This window comes from Notolepis coatsorum, assembly GCF_963971535.1.
Source record: "Notolepis coatsorum genome assembly, chromosome: 9".
In the NCBI taxonomy this organism is placed as follows: domain Eukaryota; kingdom Metazoa; phylum Chordata; class Actinopteri; order Aulopiformes; family Paralepididae; genus Notolepis; species Notolepis coatsorum.
This window is the reverse complement of record NC_140173.1, coordinates 150,594,411-150,614,811: the sequence shown is the minus strand read 5'-3', so window position 1 is coordinate 150,614,811 and position 20,401 is coordinate 150,594,411.

Here is a 20,401-nt window from a genome sequence, read left to right as displayed (position 1 = left end):
AAACACTCACAACTTTGACCCAAAAAAAAAAGGCCTAGTTATCAAAACGTACTTCATCACCGGCACGCAGTCAACTATTTAGGATCTCTGCTCTGATAACTTCAAATCACTTTTGTTTTTTATTCTGGCAAGTCCCGAGAGCTAAACAGTATCCCATAATAAACCTACCTTTCAGAGAAGTAGATAATCAGAGACCCATGCTATCACTGGTAACTCAATGCTGCCATCTAGTGTCTGAACACTCTTATTTTATGAGGGAGGTGGGGAAGCAAAGGATTAAAGAGGAATTTGATCAGATTAGATTCGATTCTAATTTATTGTCATTATAAAACACAACAAAAAAGGGGTTTGTTATCCAACCACACTGCAAATGTAACAGTAAAGTGCAATAGCGATATACAATGTACAGGAGATTAAACTGGGTATAAAACATATAAATTAGTACTGAGTAATAGTGCTAATCAGATGAATGAATGAATGAATGAAAACTTTATTAACAGATTGCAGAATGGGTACAATACAGTACGGCTCAATACACACAATTGTTAAGGGGATGCAGACCAGAGAAAGACTTTCGTCTTGTTTACATCAGGGTCCCCCATTTTCATTTCATATTGACATTTATGACATACTCAACATACATGACATTTATGGCATAGGGACATATAGGTATTTAGATGTATGTACAGAGTTGTAGTATTATTATGTACAGTGATACAGGTAAAGGCACTATGGTAGTTAGTCAGACTGGCCAGCAGTGGAACTAGTAAGGGATATATGTAACGGTTGTGACAACGTCACCTCAAACTTCGATGCCCTGAGGGAGATTCGAACCGCACACCGTGTGCAACAACACAGACCGCTATACCAAGAGGTGAATTCACTACTTTGCAACGTGTCTTTTGAGGATGAGAGTGAGTTTATTAACCCATAGCACCGCTACTCACCCCAGCCACTTCACAACATCTGAAGTCCTTCGTGACTGCGCTCCACGATACCATCCGTTATGTACGGATTTTGAATTATCTACAGATATGGAAAATGAATACCCCCTAGCCCCTACGACCCCTATAGTTATTCCTACGGCCAACGACAGTATGGTCTGTATTAGTAAATAGGAGAGAATAGTTTAGCCTGAACCCACTCCATGACGACACAGACCAATGTAGAGTGTGTAGAACATTATTGAGTGTGTGCATATGCGTGTGTTTGTGTGTGTTTGTGGAAATGTGTGTGCGTGCGCGCGCGCGAGAGAGAGAGAGAGAGAGAGAGGTGATTTTCTGGCTATCAGACATAGCACATGTTCCGGTTTAGAACTGATGTCACTATACTGTAATAGGAAGCAGAGCGATGCACTAGTTCACTCAAACATACTAGGGAGCTGCAATCTCAGTTTTCCAGCAATTGTTTATTTAACAGAACAGTCTGTATAAGTATGACATCACGTCGCCAATTAAAGGCGCTGTAAGTGGTATTTATTTGTTAAAATAAGTGGTCTACATGTTAAAATAATAGCTCTACATTCCGACGGCCATCACTGATATAGAGTGTCTGGTCAGTAACATGGGTCTCCCAGTCCCTCCTGCTCTGCAGTAAACAGACATCACTGATATAGAGTGTCTGGTCAGTAACATGGGTCTCCCAGTCACTCCACTCTGCAGTAAACAGCCATCACTGATATAGAGTGTCTGGTCAGTAACATGGGTCTCTCAGTCCCTCCACTCTGCAGTAAACAGCCATCACTGATATATAGTGTCTGGTCAGTAACATGGGTCTCCCAGTCCCTCCTGCTCTGCAGTAAACAGCCATCACTGATATAGAGTGTCTGGTCAGTAACATGGGTCTCCCAGTCCCTCCACTCTGCAGTAAACAGACATCACTGATATAGAGTGTCTGGTCAGTAACATGGGTCTCCCAGTCCCTCCTGCTCTGCAGTAAACAGCCATCACTGATATAGAGTGTCTGGTCAGTAACATGGGTCTCCCAGTCCCTCCACTCTGCAGTAAACAGACATCACTGATATAGAGTGTCTGGTCAGTAACATGGGTCTCCCAGTCCCTCCTGCTCTGCAGTAAACAGCCATCACTGATATAGAGTGTCTGGTCAGTAACATGGGTCTCCCAGTCCCTCCACTCTGCAGTAAACAGCCATCACTGATATAGAGTGTCTGGTCAGTAACATGGGTCTCCCAGTCCCTCCTGCTCTGCAGTAAACAGCCATCACTGATATAGAGTGTCTGGTCAGTAACATGGGTCTCCCAGTCCCTCCACTCTGCAGTAAACAGCCATCACTGATATAGAGTGTCTGGTCAGTAACATGGGTCTCCCAGTCCCTCCACTCTGCAGTAAACAGCCATCACTGATATAGAGTGTCTGGTCAGTAACATGGGTCTCCCAGTCCCTCCACTCTGCAGTAAACAGCCATCACTGATATAGAGTGTCTGGTCAGTAACATGGGTCTCCCAGTCCCTCCACTCTGCAGTAAACAGAAAATACATTTCCTGGTATCCGTTCCCACTTTATCCAACCAGGAGAGAGAACTCCACACTGCAAAAACGGTCTGAAAAAAATAAGAAATAAAAACTTGGAAAAGTATCTACCAGTAGGCTACAGTAAACTAATTTGGCTCGGCAAGATTTCTTGAAATAAGTACAAATATCTAGGGTTCTCTCTCCTGATTGGATAAAGTGGGAACGGGATACCAGAACATTTATTTTGTGTTTACTGCAGAGCAGAGGGACCATGTTACAGACCAAAACACTCGATATCAGGGATGGCTGTGTCGGAATGTAGAGCTACTTAACACTTATTTTAACAAAAGAATACCACTATAGCGTTTCTAGCTTTGGGTGAACAATTAATGTAAAAAATATAATAATAATGCTGAGTCTGCTGTACAAGCCCATAAGAACAGATTTCAAATCTTGAATGGAGTTAACTTGTATTCCCCTTTAAGTGCGAACAGATTAATATAGAATGTACAGGATCAAACAGAGAGAATCACACCCCAACCCTCAATCTCGGTGATAGGCTACTACACTATCGGCTCAATAACTAAAGTTATGCTAATAAAACAATGCAGTCTGCTCAATTTCCTGTCAGGCTTTCATGTTTGTGACTCCATGCATGAACTTTGAACTCTGATGCCTAGACTCAATTTATACCTATACCTACTGCTTTCACTGTCTAAAACTGCCCTTCACTGTAATCATAATAATCATAACTACCTACCACCTCATACTATAGTCTACCGATATAACTCTGTATGATAGCATGTACAATAGTGCTGTATATACATTACAGCATATATATCCATATCTGTCTGAATATACCTGCATACAATCCTTCTATATACCTACTTATACACCTGCATACAACCCATATAACTCTGTATGATAGCATGTACAATAATGCTGTATATACTGTATATATATGTAGCAGGGTGGATTATCCCTGCTTCGTGGGAACTGTGGGGTGCGGTCAATAGGTAGCGAGACACAGTAGCACCCTGGCCAGCTGCACCTCCGTCTTTGGGGTCCGGAGCGTCAACTGGAGGCTGGTAGTGGGGGTGAATGAGGCCCAGGGTTTACAAACCTGGTCCGGTACTCTGGCCTTCCTCCCTCTCTCTGGAGTAGTCCGCAGTACTCCCCAACACACCCTCACCCTCCACAGTTGCCCCTTTTTCCCTCCCACACCTACTGACCGGATGGTAGAGAAATAACTGGGTTCCCCCCGCAAGCAGTACCCTCCCTTAGTGAGACGACCAGAACCCTTACAATGGAAAAGGTAGAATAGCAAGGGGTTACGATTACATATATTACCCGTAGCAAAGGGTTAGGGTTAGGGTTAGAAATAATGAAAGACACACACAGTGCTCCCGCTCTGGATGACTGTATTGTAACTCAGCCTGGTTACAACAAAGCTACGGCTGGTGATTACTGCACCATGGGTATCCATACAATAATTACTGGCGTGAATTATTAGCATAAGTCAATTACAGTATCACACACAGGCACCAAGTGCTCTCAGGTACCCAGACTAAACGCTGCCCACGTCTGGGCGGACCACAGTATTCACCTTCTTTAAGGAATTACACTCTTACTGTCCCCGGTTGAGAATATGGGGAAGGAAGGGGGAAGCATAGGGAAGAGAATAAAGGGATTCACAGAACGGGAATTATTTAGGAAATACACGCCTTATCACGCTCAAAGAAAAGGAATAAAATAAAAGAGTGAGCCCACAAAATACCTTGCAAAAGTCCTATGCTAATACCGGTATATATTGTCTGGGGTACCCCTATTGAACTGTGGTTAACAACGTTAACTTCGCCCGCGGGCAGCACCACACTGTATACTGTATATGGAGTCGGGAGCCTCAATGCTCGTTTGTACTCATCCGAAATGGCCGCCTCGTCACTCCACTGTTGTCCGGGAGGCAAGATGGCGTCGAACACTCGCGCCGCAGGGGCTAGCAGGCGGAGCTATAGCAGAGAGGCAGTGCTGGCTGAGCTGGTGCTGGGCGAACTCTGCTGGTGGTAAAGAACTCCCCGTGTTCTGCAGGCAGCCTGGAGCAAGTGTGCTGCTGCTCTCCGGTGCAGACAGCTGTTGACGCCCGGGCAGACTGCTTGGATGTCCCGTACGTCTCTGGCACGCAGACTATACCGTCACTGTAACTAGGTATAACACGAGCAATGCTACTGTGATCCTTAGCCGCACGCTACTTATACCGCTCACTGTAACTAGGTATAACTCGACTCTTAGTGCCCGACTCTGCACTTAATGTTCATAATATCATAACACTGGTACTGCTAGGATATCGTCTCCACTAGCCAGTACTTCCTATCACCCGTCTCTGTTCCACGGGGCACTCCGGCATAACCGTCAGCAACGGGGCTGTCTAGAGCTCCCCCGTTAGACGTGACTTCTCGTGGTCAAGTTCACTGCCGAGAAGAGAACGACTTCCGCTGCACTCGTCCCTTTATCATCTCTCAGCTCTCTCCGCCACTCTCTGCCTGCTACTGCCCCCTGCTGGTCCCGCCTGCCAGTCACACGGGGAGACGCACTGTAAAATATGAATCAATACTGTCATTTATGATCCGTATTCACATGCTCTTGGGACGGGGACGTTTGTGTCATTGTTCGTGTGAATCAATGACACTAGTTAGAATGTCTTTGTGTACAAAAAGGGATATAAACACAGTCAGCAGTTCTGAATAATATACCATATTTTCCAGACTGCTACATTTCCCCCCACTTTGAACTTGCTAAGTCCTCTGCAAGTTAACAACAAAACAACAAAAACAAACGCATGCATGAAAACGGTCCTGAGACCAACAGTTTCACACATCGGTCGACAATTACACCTTATGCCAACAGTTTTACACACTCCCTCAGGAGTTGGACACACTGTTCCGCGAACACGCTCTTGAGCACGTAGTCCTGGCGATACCGAGCGGGTAGCCGACCTCTGGTGCTCCTCTGGGGCCGAGCGGCCTCCACTCTGGGGGGTTCCACCTCCCCCGCCTCCGACTCCGTGTCGGATTCCTCAGTGTCCGTCGGCGGGTCACGGACCACGGCCTCACCCTCCGGGGCCATCGGTGGACCGCCCGCGGCCTCCTCTTCGACTCCGTCTCCGCCGCCTTCCCCCTCCTCTCCTGAAGGGGTCGACTCCACCTCTGACTCGGCGCTTACGGCCTCCTCAGGGGCGTCCCGCAGGGGACCGGGGTGGTTACACGCCCTAGGATGCGGTTCCCGCCGGTGCCCGAAAGCACCTCCGATGTCTGATTCGGACGAGCTCCGCGGTGCCACCGGGATCTGTCGAGGGGCCCTCCCTCGCACTTCCGGGTCAGAAGCCGGGAAGGGACAAGTCTTGAGCTGGTCTCGATGCACGGTCCTTTCTGGACCCCCTGCTTCGGGCCTGACCGTGAACACGGGCGTCCCTTCGTGGCTCTGCTTAACCACCACATATGACGTAGGCTCCCACTTGTCTTGTATCTTATTACGGCCCCGGATTCGGTGGTCGCGTATCAGGACCCGGTCTCCGGCCCGCAGGAGTGCACCTCTGCTCTTCCTGTCGTAAATTCTCTTGCGTCGATGGGATGCCTGCTTCGCCGTGGCCTCAGCGGCCTCCGCGGCGGCCTTTAGTCGCTCGTGGTGACTCTGCACCCACTCATCTAGGTCCGCCGCCCCCTCCTCAATGACGTCTCTGCCCCCTAGGACATCTCGGGGCATCCTAGCGTCCCTCCCGAAGAGCAGGTAGAAGGGAGAGTATCCAGTGGAGGAGTGCTCGTGGCAATTGTATGTAAGTACCAACTCGGGTAGGTGCTCCTTCCAGTCCCGCTTCTTCTCTGCGGGCAGACTCGCTTAGACCCTTTGAACCTCCCTCACCAGGGCGCAGTTCCAGGCTAGGTCCCTTTCCACCCCTAGGCTTTACCATCCAGACTCCTCTGGACGGACAAGCCTTAGCTTTCTGCTTCCCGGCATTTTCTTTTCAAAAACACCGATCACAGAAACACTACTCGCTTACTAACTCATTCGGTTTCAGCTTATAGTGGCCTGACTGTACATTGAGCCGAACGCGGCGGCCATCCCCATTGGTCTTACTGCCCTATGCGATCCGACCGGCAGGTGACCCAGTCGATAGCGATCCTAGACCCTGTAGTGGTTGTTGGCCACCCAGGTAAGAACCGACGGTCTGATCCCCACCCCACTTTGCTTTGGGTATGGAAACTTTGACCGTTTTCACCCGCCTTGCCTGTTCACAGAGGTGCGCCGTGCACGTCTCTGCTAGGTGTGGACTGTCATCCACGTACCACGTGTTGCCCCCACACTTGCGTGTGCGACACACACGCCGACTAGACGGTACCACGGTGGTATGTTGATTCATACCTCATCAGACACGGGGGCCCTTCAGTCTCTCCCCAGCACTATACGACATATTTTAACGTGCCCTCGGGACTTTGCAGTCCCACCGCCGCCTGTTGTGCGCTAGAGGTTCGGGGTGCCTACCCCCTCCCTAACGCAGCATGTCGTGCATTGTCCGATTGAATCTCTCGCACTGCCCATTCCCCTGGGGATGGTAGGGCGTGGTGCGGCTCTTTGAAATCCCATACAGTCGGCAGAGCTCCTTGATGACGCTCGACTCGAAATTTCGCCCTTGATCGGCATGGAGTCGGGCAGGGCAACCGTAGTACACGAACCAGTACTTGATGATGGCAGCGGCGGTGGTCTTCGCAGTCTGGTCTTTGGTCGGTACTGCAATAGTGAATCTGGTAAACATATCGGTCAGCACCAGTACGTTCTCGTAGCCACCCACCGACCTCTCCAACACGGTGAAGTCCATGGCCAGGACCTCCATGGGTGCCGTAACGTTAGTGCAGGTCATCTGGGCCTGGGCTTTAGGGAACACGTCGCGGGCTAATGCACATCGCTTGCATCGCTTCACCCATTGCTTCACCTCTTCTGCCATTCCGATCCAGTAGTAACCTCGCCTCATCAGGACCACCGTCCCTTGTCCCCCGTAGTGTCCCGCGTCTTCGTGCTGGGTCTCGTAGATCCTCCTTCGCAGGGCTGTGGGCACCACCAGCTGGAGAACCTCCTCTCCATCCCGGGGATCGCTTACGCGCCGAAACAGCACTTGCTGATGCAGACGGAGTCGTTCCCACTGCCCGTATAACTTGCGGAGTTTCGGGTCTCCTTCCTTCAGCTGTACCTTAGTGGGGGGGACCCCCTGTGTCACCGCCCGCCACACCGGACCCAACTCGGGATCGTCCGCCTGGAGCTGCCGCATTTCCGCCCAGTCATATCCGCTGTTCCCCTTCTGTGCCGCTATCCGTCGTGCGCCGACACTCGAGACCTCCCGCGTCTCTGTCGGTCTCCCAGGGCATAGCAGGGCCCGCACTTCCTCCGCTGGGACCACGACGTAGCCCTCCCGGGCGACTGGGGCGGGGACGGACAATGGAGCGGCCCGTTCCTGGAGACCCTGACGGGTGTGGGTGCCAGCCGCGGCTATCATTAGGAAGTCTTTCTCAGTGTCTTCCACTTCAGGTTCTGATCGCATCGGCATGCGAGACAGAGCGTCTGCGTTCTGGTTGAGTCGACCAGGTTTGTAGTGCACCACGAAGTCATACTCTGCGAGCTGAGCGTTCCACCGCTGCTCCACTGCTCCCAGGTTGGCCGTGCCGAGGTGTCTCAACGGGTTGTGGTCGGTGATCACGGTGAACTGGGCGTACATCAAGAGGTCTCTGAACTTCTCGGTGACCGCCCACTTCAGGGCGAGGAGTTCCAGCTTGAACGCACTATAATTTTGGTCATTCCTTTCGGACCCACGCAGGCCTCGGCTCGCAAAGGCGATGACTCGCTCTATGCCCTCCTGTTTCTGACTGAGTACCGCTCCCAGTCCCAAGTAACTCCCGTCGGTGGTCACTATGAAGGGGAGCTGGAGGTCGGGGTAGGCCAGCACCGGGGGTGTCAAGAGGCACTGCCGCAGATGGTCGAAGGCCGTCTGACACTGCGGCGTCCACTTGAAGGCCTCGGGCCGGCCCTTGGCGAACCCCTTTTTTTCTTTCCCCATCAGGGCGTGCAGTGGCTGGGCCACCTGGGCGAAGTGGGGCACGAACCGCCGATAATAGGACAGGAACCCGATCACCTGCCTCACTTCCTTCGCTGAGCGTGGCGCCGGCCAGTCCTCCAACGCCTTCACTTTGTCGGTGTCGACCTGTATGCCGGCCGCGGAGACAACGTGTCCCAGGAACTTGACTTCGGTCTTCAGAAGGAAGCACTTCCGGGGCTTGAGCTTGAGTCCATGCTCCCGAAGCCGTCCAAACACCAGGTCCAGCTTCTGACAGTGGCTCTCGAAGTCGCTGGCGAACACCAAGACGTCGTCTAGGTAGACGAGTAGGACGTCGAAGGCCAGGTCCCCCAGCACGGCGGTCATCAACCGCTGGAACGTCGCTGGTGCGTTACACAGTCCGAAGGGCATACGAGTCCACTGGTAGAGGCCGAAGGGTGTCGTGACAGCCGTCTTCTCTTGGTCTTCCTCTTTCACCGCCACCTGGAAGTAGCCGGCGGTGAGATCGAGCGAGGAGAAGATCTTGGCTTGCCCCAAGGCGTCTAGGGACTCCTCGATACGAGGTAGGGGGTAGGCATCCCGGTGTGTCACGTTATTTAGGCGGCGGTAATCGCAGCAGAACCGCACAGAGCCGTCTTTCTTTATGACGATCACGGCTGGTGACGCCCACGGACTGCAGCTCTCTACCAGGACACCCAGGTTCACCAGATCTTGCACGTGTCTCTTTACTTCTTGGAACACGTGGGGCGGTATTCGGCGGTGCCGTTGCTTGACCGGGTGTGCGTCACCAGTGGGGACGTAGTGTGTGACCGTGGTTGTGTAACCATAGTCCCCGTCGTCCACGGAGAACACCGCCTTGTGTTTCTCCAATACTTGATTCAGCCGGCTCACTTGGGCCGGTGTGAGATCCTGCAGGTTCGCCTGTACGTCCACGGCGAGCCTGTGGGTCTTCCCGTCCGGCTCTGCCTCTGGCGGGCTGGCTCGAGTCTCAATCGCCGTCACTCGGACGCCTCCGTCTACTTCCTCTACGGTCACCCTCTCCTGGGGCCGTACCTGACGGGGGCAGTGAATCTCTGCCAGTCTGGACCGGGGTCGGAGCACAATCTCGACGTCGGTCGGGTTCAACACCCGCACAGGCACTGTCCCCTGTCGGGCGTAGGTCACCACGTTCGCCACCAATAGTCCGGGAGGCAGGTTGGCACTCGGCGTGTTCTCCAGCATCACGGGACGCCGCATCCCCGCTGTCGTCGCGCAACGGCCTGAGACGACCATTTCGCTGTGCGGGGGAATGACCACAGACTCTCTGCCGGCCACCTTGACGTACCCCATCTTTCCCGGGGCGGTACACTCTCTGCCTTCTTGGGCCAGGACGGCGACCACACGGCGGATGGCGATGCTTCTAGCTTCGACACGTCTTCGGTTCACCGGCCGCATCCCCTTGATCCCTGCGAACAGGCCGTCTACCCCGCCGAGCACGTTCATGCCCAGCAGTCCCTGGACAGCGTCTCCTAGGTCCCCTCGGCCTGGGTCGTCTTTTAGTATGAATATGCATTTCCCCGTGAATGTCATATCTAGGCACTTCACTTCGGCGTAGAGACACCCCACCACTGGGATCTCCAACCCGTTGGCGGCGATGAGAGTGATCCAGTTGGCGGGGGTCAACTTCGACTTCGGGAAGTGTCGTCGAAAGTGGCTCTCGTACATGGTGGTGACTTCGGCGCCGGTGTCGAAGAGGCAGCGGGTCTCGACCCCGTCGATCTGGACGTCTAGTGTGAGGCATTCCCCTTGCGCGTCTTGCGTCTCGGTGCCCTCCGCGGCCGAGCCGGCGACTCCGGTTACGACGGCGTCGACCGTCCTTCGTGCTCCGGGTCGGTACCCTGACGAGCCCGGAGCTTCGGGGTTGGGAGTAGAGGCGGGGCGTGGCTCGCCGGCCGAGCGGGGGCATTCTCTGCTGATGTGGCCCGGCTGATTGCAGGCATAGCAGATCAGCCGGCCGTCTTCGTCTCGGCGGGGTTCTCGCGTCGCGTCGTCTCGGCGTCGCCGTCCGGTGGCGCCTCTCCGGGGCGCGTCCCGCTCCCGTGAGAAGGTCTGAGCCAGCTGTTCCTGGCGCGCGCCTAGTTGCTCCATTCCCGCCTGGATCTGCCGAATAGTCTCCCGCAGTGAGTCAACGCTCGGCGGGGTCTCCCGTCCCTCTCCAGCCGTGGCATGGACTAAACCCCGGGGGGGACCCTTGTCGGCGGGGTGGACCAGCTCGTCCTCCGTCCAATCGATCGCCGCCTGCAGTACCTGGGGAAATGGCCGCGTCCCGTCCTCCCTCATGTACTTCCGCATTTCTCTCCTCAGGGCATCGTCCCTGAGGCCCACCACAAACCGCTCCTGCAGCAGGGCGGTGGCGTCGGCGACCAGCGCGGGCGCCCGACGTCGTAGGCGACGGATCCTCTCCTGCAGGTCGTAGGCGAACTGGCGTACGGTCTCTCCGGCGGCCTGTCTTCGGTCGAAGAACTCCCCCAGGCGGACGCTGACCGGGACCTTGTCCCCATAGGTTTCTTCGAGTATCTTGAACAAGGCTTCCGTGTCGGGGACGGTTCCCTCCGTCAGGAAGCGTACCGTCTGCTTCGCCTCGCCTTTGAGGTGGAGCTGTACGACCTCCGCTTGTTCCTCCGCGGGCACTCGACTGGCACGGAGATGGGCCCTCATTGCCTGGATCCAGTCCTCTACAGGCAGTTCCCCCCTCTCCTGTTCACCTCCAAATTCGCTGCACTTCCGCTCTCGTTGGACGTACACCACCGGGAGGGGCGCTGGGGGAAGCTGTCGGATCATGGCTTGGGCCAAGGCAAGCGACTCTCGGTGCCTGGCCTGCTCCAGTTGTTCGTGTTGGTGGTCTAGGGCTTCCGCCTGGTCTTGGAGTTGACCCTTTAGGAACTCCATTTCGGCTGCCAAGGTCCGCACCGTCTCGGCTTCGCTCCCTTCCTCTTTGAGCGGGGCCGGCGAGTCACCTCCTTGTGTCACCCGGGACGGCCCGGCTTTGGCCTCGGGCTTCGGGGTGTCGTTGTCCGACATCTCAGGTCTCTGGGTCGTCACTTACAAGGGAGTGGAGTAGGATGTTGATCCTGTTCGTGACGCCAAATGTAGCAGGGTGGATTATCCCTGCTTCGTGGGAACTGTGGGGTGCGGTCAATAGGTAGCGAGACACAGTAGCACCCTGGCCAGCTGCACCTCCGTCTTTGGGGTCCGGAGCGTCAACTGGAGGCTGGTAGTGGGGGTGAATGAGGCCCAGGGTTTACAAACCTGGTCCGGTACTCTGGCCTTCCTCCCTCTCTCTGGAGTAGTCCGCAGTACTCCCCAACACACCCTCACCCTCCACAGTTGCCCCTTTTTCCCTCCCACACCTACTGACCGGATGGTAGAGAAATAACTGGGTTCCCCCCGCAAGCAGTACCCTCCCTTAGTGAGACGACCAGAACCCTTACAATGGAAAAGGTAGAATAGCAAGGGGTTACGATTACATATATTACCCGTAGCAAAGGGTTAGGGTTAGGGTTAGAAATAATGAAAGACACACACAGTGCTCCCGCTCTGGATGACTGTATTGTAACTCAGCCTGGTTACAACAAAGCTACGGCTGGTGATTACTGCACCATGGGTATCCATACAATAATTACTGGCGTGAATTATTAGCATAAGTCAATTACAGTATCACACACAGGCACCAAGTGCTCTCAGGTACCCAGACTAAACGCTGCCCACGTCTGGGCGGACCACAGTATTCACCTTCTTTAAGGAATTACACTCTTACTGTCCCCGGTTGAGAATATGGGGAAGGAAGGGGGAAGCATAGGGAAGAGAATAAAGGGATTCACAGAACGGGAATTATTTAGGAAATACACGCCTTATCACGCTCAAAGAAAAGGAATAAAATAAAAGAGTGAGCCCACAAAATACCTTGCAAAAGTCCTATGCTAATACCGGTATATATTGTCTGGGGTACCCCTATTGAACTGTGGTTAACAACGTTAACTTCGCCCGCGGGCAGCACCACACTGTATACTGTATATGGAGTCGGGAGCCTCAATGCTCGTTTGTACTCATCCGAAATGGCCGCCTCGTCACTCCACTGTTGTCCGGGAGGCAAGATGGCGTCGAACACTCGCGCCGCAGGGGCTAGCAGGCGGAGCTATAGCAGAGAGGCAGTGCTGGCTGAGCTGGTGCTGGGCGAACTCTGCTGGTGGTAAAGAACTCCCCGTGTTCTGCAGGCAGCCTGGAGCAAGTGTGCTGCTGCTCTCCGGTGCAGACAGCTGTTGACGCCCGGGCAGACTGCTTGGATGTCCCGTACGTCTCTGGCACGCAGACTATACCGTCACTGTAACTAGGTATAACACGAGCAATGCTACTGTGATCCTTAGCCGCACGCTACTTATACCGCTCACTGTAACTAGGTATAACTCGACTCTTAGTGCCCGACTCTGCACTTAATGTTCATAATATCATAACACTGGTACTGCTAGGATATCGTCTCCACTAGCCAGTACTTCCTATCACCCGTCTCTGTTCCACGGGGCACTCCGGCATAACCGTCAGCAACGGGGCTGTCTAGAGCTCCCCCGTTAGACGTGACTTCTCGTGGTCAAGTTCACTGCCGAGAAGAGAACGACTTCCGCTGCACTCGTCCCTTTATCATCTCTCAGCTCTCTCCGCCACTCTCTGCCTGCTACTGCCCCCTGCTGGTCCCGCCTGCCAGTCACACGGGGAGACGCACTGTAAAATATGAATCAATACTGTCATTTATGATCCGTATTCACATGCTCTTGGGACGGGGACGTTTGTGTCATTGTTCGTGTGAATCAATGACACTAGTTAGAATGTCTTTGTGTACAAAAAGGGATATAAACACAGTCAGCAGTTCTGAATAATATACCATATTTTCCAGACTGCTACATATATATACATGTATTCTTACCGTATAAATGTCTATCCATATCTGTCTGTACATACCCTTTTTTACATAGGTACTATATCTGTACATATCCCTTACCTACTCTTACTAGTTAGGCTGCTGGCCAGTATGACTTACTACCATAGTGTCTTTATACCTGTATCACTACTGTACATATTAATACTACACCTCTTCATCACCTTTGGTGAAAAGGTTTGGATGGGTCATGACAAACTTGTTCTCCGCAGAGCAAAGGTTTTAAAAACCACTCGACCTAGACCACGGTTATATCCCAAACGTTTTATTTTGATGATTTATTGAATTATTTTGCACATAATCTCACACACATATCCCAAAACTCGAAATCGTTTTGCACAAATTCATTTAGTTTGACATTTAGCAACAGTTAAAGGGGCACTTCGCCTAAAAAAAAAGTTAAATTGATCAATAATCCTGTTTACATAGCTGTAGACCCTATCTATATCAGTACACAATAACACTGCAACTCTGTACATACATCTGATTAGCACTATTACTCAGTGGTACTCTTTTATATATTGTATACCCAGTTTAATCACCTGTACATTGTGTAAATGACTATCGCCCTTTACTGTTTCATTTGCACTCTGGTTGGATGCCGAGCTTATTTTCGTCGTACTGTACTTGTGCTGTAGCCTGTACCTATATGATGACAATACATTTGAATCTAATCGAATCTAATCTAATCTGATGTCAGATAAACAAATAACAAAAAAAACAATAAAAATCTGCCTAGTTGTAGAATCAATTCTTCTTCTTTAAAATGTCAACGGTGGACCCGACGCGGGTGATGAAGAGGGTGATGAAGAGGGTGATGTAGAGGGTTCTCCCTCACAGCTCCAGGCCCCAGCTGCCTGTGCCCATGACCTCAGAGGGTTGAAGTAGAGTTCAGCCAAGTTACGCATTTGTTCTGACTGGGGGGTTTATCAGTATAGCATGCGCACCTTATTTCCTGCGTGGTACACTTGATGAAATACTACAGCTTGGCACGGGACACCGCGCAGGGCGCGAGGGGGAACAATTGAGGAGGCATTAATGATTTACAGGTACATATCTGCTTAATACCAACACGGGGCGGGGGCGGAGGTAGAGCCGAGAGTGGGTGGATCTGATGACATCACTGATGGTGCCTCCGATAACTCCGACCTAGATCATCAACTATGTATGTATGGGGCGGCCTGGCGGCGAAAGATGCAAGATAATGTTCAAGTGAGAGTACCATTTACTAGCCTAATTTAAAGCGAGACCCAGAACCAGTCGGGCTAGTCAAAGACTGGGTCAGGAGGAGGTATAGGTCTCAAGGGAGATTAAAAAAATGAGACCAAAAATGCTACGGGCTGTGTTGCCCCAAAGCGGTCTCTGTGATGTAAAAATACACTTGGGGGGGGGGGGACACCTAAAGACAAGTAAATTAGTATAGCCTAAAGTCTAAGTGGATAGATTAAAAGACACCTTTGGTGAAAAGGTTTGGATGGGTCATGATTAGTGGTGGGGGGAAATATCGATATACAGTATAGTATCGCGATACTTTGCGTGGCGATACTGTATCGATACAAGGACGCCAAGTATCGATATTTTATTATTTATTTAAAAAAATATATTTTTCTTTTTTGTATAAGGAAGTTGCATTGTTCATTTCAATACCTGTAATAGTACAGTAGTCCACACACACGCACACATGTGCCTTCAGTTAAGTTGGAATATGACTGTAATACAAACAGTTCAGTTTGTCAGGTACATGCAACACAGATTACAGTGTTTACATCCGTCTGCTTGAGAAAATCCCATTTGCTGCAATAAAAATGATTGAAGTGAGATGAACGGGCTGAAAACCTAATTTTATTAGATAAAACATGTTGACAAAGTTTTACTTTGCAGTTGAAAAAAGGTAATAAATCGCAATATATATCTCAATATTAAATATCGCAATACTCAGCATATCGCAATACTATCATATCGTGACTTAAATTAAGACACCTTTGGTGAAAAGGTTTTGGATGGGTCACGATACACTTCTGCTTCCAGATAAAAGGTTTTAAAACCACTAGACCTAGACCACCTCTGAACTTTTAAAGGGACACTACACCAAAAAAGAAAAGAAAAATGCCGATTTATTTTTCACATAATCTCACACATATGCCAAAACTCTAAATCGTTTTTGCACAAATTTATTTAGTTTGACATTTTATCAACAGTTACATTTATAAATAATGCTTTTTACATATCTGTAGATACTATATCTATATCTCTTACCTATATACTCTTACTAGTTACACTGCTGGCCAGTATGACTTACTTCCATAGTGTCTTTATACCTCACTGTACATATAAATACTATAATTCTGCACATCTGATTAGCACTATTACTCAGTAGTGCACGGCACGGTGGTGTAGTGGTTAACACTGTCGCCTCACAGCTAGAGTGAGTTCGATTCCCGCTTGGGGACCAGGTTGCCGTGTTGCCAGTTACCCAGGTGGGGTATTTATTTATTTAACCGTTTTTTAGCCAGATAAAACATTGAGAACAGGTTTCTTAGGGCGGCTAGGTGGTGTAGTGGGCAAGGCGCTCGCCACCAATGCAGGAGACGCTGGGTTCGAGCCCAGCTCTCCGCATTGCTATCAGCTTGGCTGGTCGTTCATACTAACACAATTGGCAGTGTTAGGGGTGGGAAAGCTGATGGGTAGGGATCGGACGTTGTGGACAGCGACTCCTACAGGTCGGTTGGTGCGCCTGCGCAGCAGAATCAGGAAGCAACGGGGGCGGCGTGTCCCTCCAAACGCAGACCCCCGACGCTGAGAGATCGCGCTGTGCAGGTGAAAAGATGCGACGGCTGCTTCCTCGAGTACCGGAGGGGACACGTGATGCAAGGCTTAGTCCACATTACAGCCGGCTTGTGGGAGGCATGGCCTAACAGCGTTCGAGACAGGGGAGGGTAGAATTGGACGATACGAAATTGGGATGGGAGAAAAATAGAAAATGGGAGAAAAAGGTAGATCAAAAAAAATAACAGGTTTCTTATTTGATCTGGTATCTCCCGGGCCTTTCTGTGTGGAGTTTACATGTTCTCCCCGTGCTCGCAAGAAACCCAATGGAAACACATGCGGAACAGATCGCTGACGCTGTCGCGAAGACGGACAGGAGCACTTGGATTGGTCCCCGGGGCGCGGCACTTGTCTGCTCCCGGCTGCCCTTGGGGGGGGAAGGACGACGGGATGGGAGGTGCAGAGAACATTTCATCAGCGATGAGTGTGTGTTCCTGACTGTGGGTCGGCCATGTGTGTGTGTTAAAATCTGATGACAAATAAACGTATACTGTATAACGTATACTGTACTTACTTATATATGTTATACCCAGTTTAATCACCTGTACATTGTATATTACTATTGCATTTTACTGTTACATTGTGGTTGGATGCCGAACATATTTGTGTCGTACTGTACTGTACTGTATGATGACAGTACATTTGAATCTAATCTGAATGCATTACCATGAGCTCCGCCTCCGAGCCACCAGTGATGTCATCGGGGACATTGAATCCTTGTGTTGTGTTAATTACAGCTCAATGAAATGGTAGCAGTCCCTATAATACAAGGTATTTGCTATTTTTTTCATCTACATCATTTCACGAAGCTGTAATTAACACAACACAAGGATTCAATGTCCCCCGATGACATCACTGATGATGGCCATATTCAAACTAATTTACTTACTCGGGTTATCTCGCCATGCGTTGAACGCCAAAACCAGAGATTTCTTGGGTTTTGGTCCTTTGATATTTTCCTTTGATCCCCGTTCTATACTGTCAGCCGGAGCCCTCTAGGTGTCTCTGATTCATATGCCTACGTTGGAATTGCAATGCCGATCGAATGGCTTGGTGTGGACATATATATGTCCCTATGCCATAAATGTCATGTATGTTGTGTATGTCATAAATGTCTATATGAATTGAAAATGGGGGACCCTGATGGAAACAAGACAAACGTCTTTCTCTGGTCTGCATCCCCTTAACAATTGTGTGTATTGAGCCGTACTGTATTGTACCCATTCTGCAATCTGTTAAATAAAGTTCATTCATTCATTCAATCATTCATTCATACACGTTTTCCTTTTTTCTTTTTTTTGCAAGGGCTCCTCCTCCTGCCTGAACAAAAGATGGCGAAAGCTTATGGCAGTCAATGAGTTAAGGAGTTAGAATAATGTCCTCTCCAGTGATGTCACTGGAAGAGACGGAATCCTTGTGTTGTGTATTCGCCTACAGCTCAATGAGAAGATGTAGATGAAGAAAATAGCAATATAGAATAGAATAGAATAGAAATACTTTATTCATCCCGAGGGAAATTTGGCACTACAAATCGCTCACAGTAAACGGTAAACATTTAGGTAGACAAAAACAAAAAGTCACAAATAAGAATAAGAATAAAAATAAGCCTAAGAATAAAATATGGTCCGGGATAAACATTTCCTATGTTGCATTCTAATATAAGATATACTAATATAACATTTCCTATGTTACATTCTAATACAAAATATCCAGTAAAAATATCCAGAATATACAGTAAGTGTAAAATTGTAAAAGTAAGAGTCCAGGAAGATAAGGTAACTGTCACCCTGTGCTCAGTGATACAGTGAGGCGCAGTGATGCATTGTATAGTCTGATGGCTGTCGGAATGAAGGACTTCCTGTGCCGTTCAATGTTACATCTTGGGAGTCTTAGCCGGTAGCCAGTGTGATCTTGTTGCGTTGTGTTTAGTCGATTCGACCCCTGTTAAGGGATCGCCCTGAGTGGGAGTTGAACCCCGATCTCCCGCGTCGCGGGCGGCATCACAGACCACTAGACCAAGAGCTTCCGGGTCTGGATGCCTCTGGGGAGTGAGTTTAACTTGCAGTACCGTACCGCTTACTAACTGCGGTACCTCGGTTACACTAGCACTGAACGTGCTCCTTCTGTCAGTCAAGTCTGTGTATATAGTGGTGGGTATAATATGGAATGCAAAAGGGGGTTGCTATCTTTTCTCATCAATATAATTTAATTGAGCTGTAATTCAAATGCAAGGATTCTGTGTCCAATGACATCACTGGAGGACTCGTTCAAACTCAGAGACCTCTCTCTCACACGTGTCGTAATCCTTCTGCCAAAATGAGGGAGGGGCGGCTCCGTCACATCATGGGAAGATGAATGGGTTTACGATAACCTTGTCTGTGGCTCATACAGGCTCTTTATCTTTAATGAGGTCTGCTAATATCAATTTATTTCTCCGACAAGACAGGGGATTTAGTAGTATTTAGTAGTAGTATTTAGAGTGTATCTTGTAGACCAGGCCTATTGCAAGTTGCTGTACTCTGTCATCTACTCTGAGCCATCCTAGTTTGTCAAAGTGGGCAGGGGTGAGGTGGGTTCTAGGAGTCAGGTCAAGTAGTAGTCTGACCAGTTTGTTTTGTGATGTTTGTAATTTTGTTTTTTTTAGCGCCTTTGAGGTGCTTTGGTACCATGAGGTGCAAGCATAGTCGTAGTACCCTTGAATAAGTGCTCCTGTTAGAGTCTTCAGGGTATTCTTGTTTACCAGAGAGGAGATCCGTGGTCTACATGTTAAAATAATAGCTCTACATTCTGACAGCCATCACTGATAGTGTCTGGTCAGTAACATGGGTCTCCCAGTCCCTCTGATCTGCAGTGAACAGAAACTACACTTTCTGGTATCCCATTCCCCAGACTGTTCCAGTCAGACAAAAAACAATAAATAAAAACGTTTTAATCCAATGTTTCCTTGACACAAGTAATTTGGCTTGGCTAGATTTCTTGAAATACGTTTTAAAAATATATCTAGAGTTCTCTATCTTTCTTGATTGGATAAAGTGGGAAGGGATACCAGAAAGTGTATTTTCTGTTTACTGCAGAGCGGAGGGACTGGGAGACCCATGTTACACTCTATATCAGTGATGGCTGTTTACTGCAGAGCAGGAGGGACTGAGAGACCCATGTTACTGACCAGACACTCTATATCAGTGATGGCTGTTTACTGCAGAGCAGGAGGGACTGAGAGACCCATGTTACTGACCAGGCACTCTATATCAGTGATGACTGTTTACTGCAGAGCGGAGGGACTGGGAGACCCATGTTACTGACCAGACACTCTATATCAGTGATGACTGTTTACTGCAGAGTGGAGGGACTGGGAGACCCATGTTACTGACCGGACACTCTATATCAGTGATGACTGTTTACTGCAGAGTGGAGGGACTGGGAGACCCATGTTACTGACCAGACACTCTATATCAGTGATGACTGTTTACTGCAGAGCAGGAGGGACTGGGAGACCCATGTTACTGACCACACACTCTATATCAGTGATGACTGTTTACTGCAGAGTGGAGGGACTGGGAGACCCATGTTACTGACCAGACACTCTATATCAGTGATGACTGTTTACTGCAGAGCAGGAGGGACTGGGAGACCCATGTTACTGACCAGACACTCTATATCAGTGAAGACTGTTTACTGCAGAGTGAAGGGACTGGGAGATCCATGTTACTGACCAGGCACTCTATATCAGTGATGACTGTTTACTGCAGAGTGGAGGGACTGGGAGTCCCATGTTACTGACCAGACACTCTATATCAGTGATGACTGTTTACTGCAGAGCGGAGGGACTGGGAGATGTTACTGACCAGACACTCTATATCAGTGATGGCTGTTTACTGCAGAGCAGGAGGGACTGGGAGACCCATGTTACTGACCAGACACTCTATATCAGTGATGACTGTTTACTGCAAAGCGGAGGGACTGAGAGACCCATGTTACTGACCAGACACTCTGTATTGTACCCATTCTGCAATCTGTTAAATAAAGTTTTCATTCATTC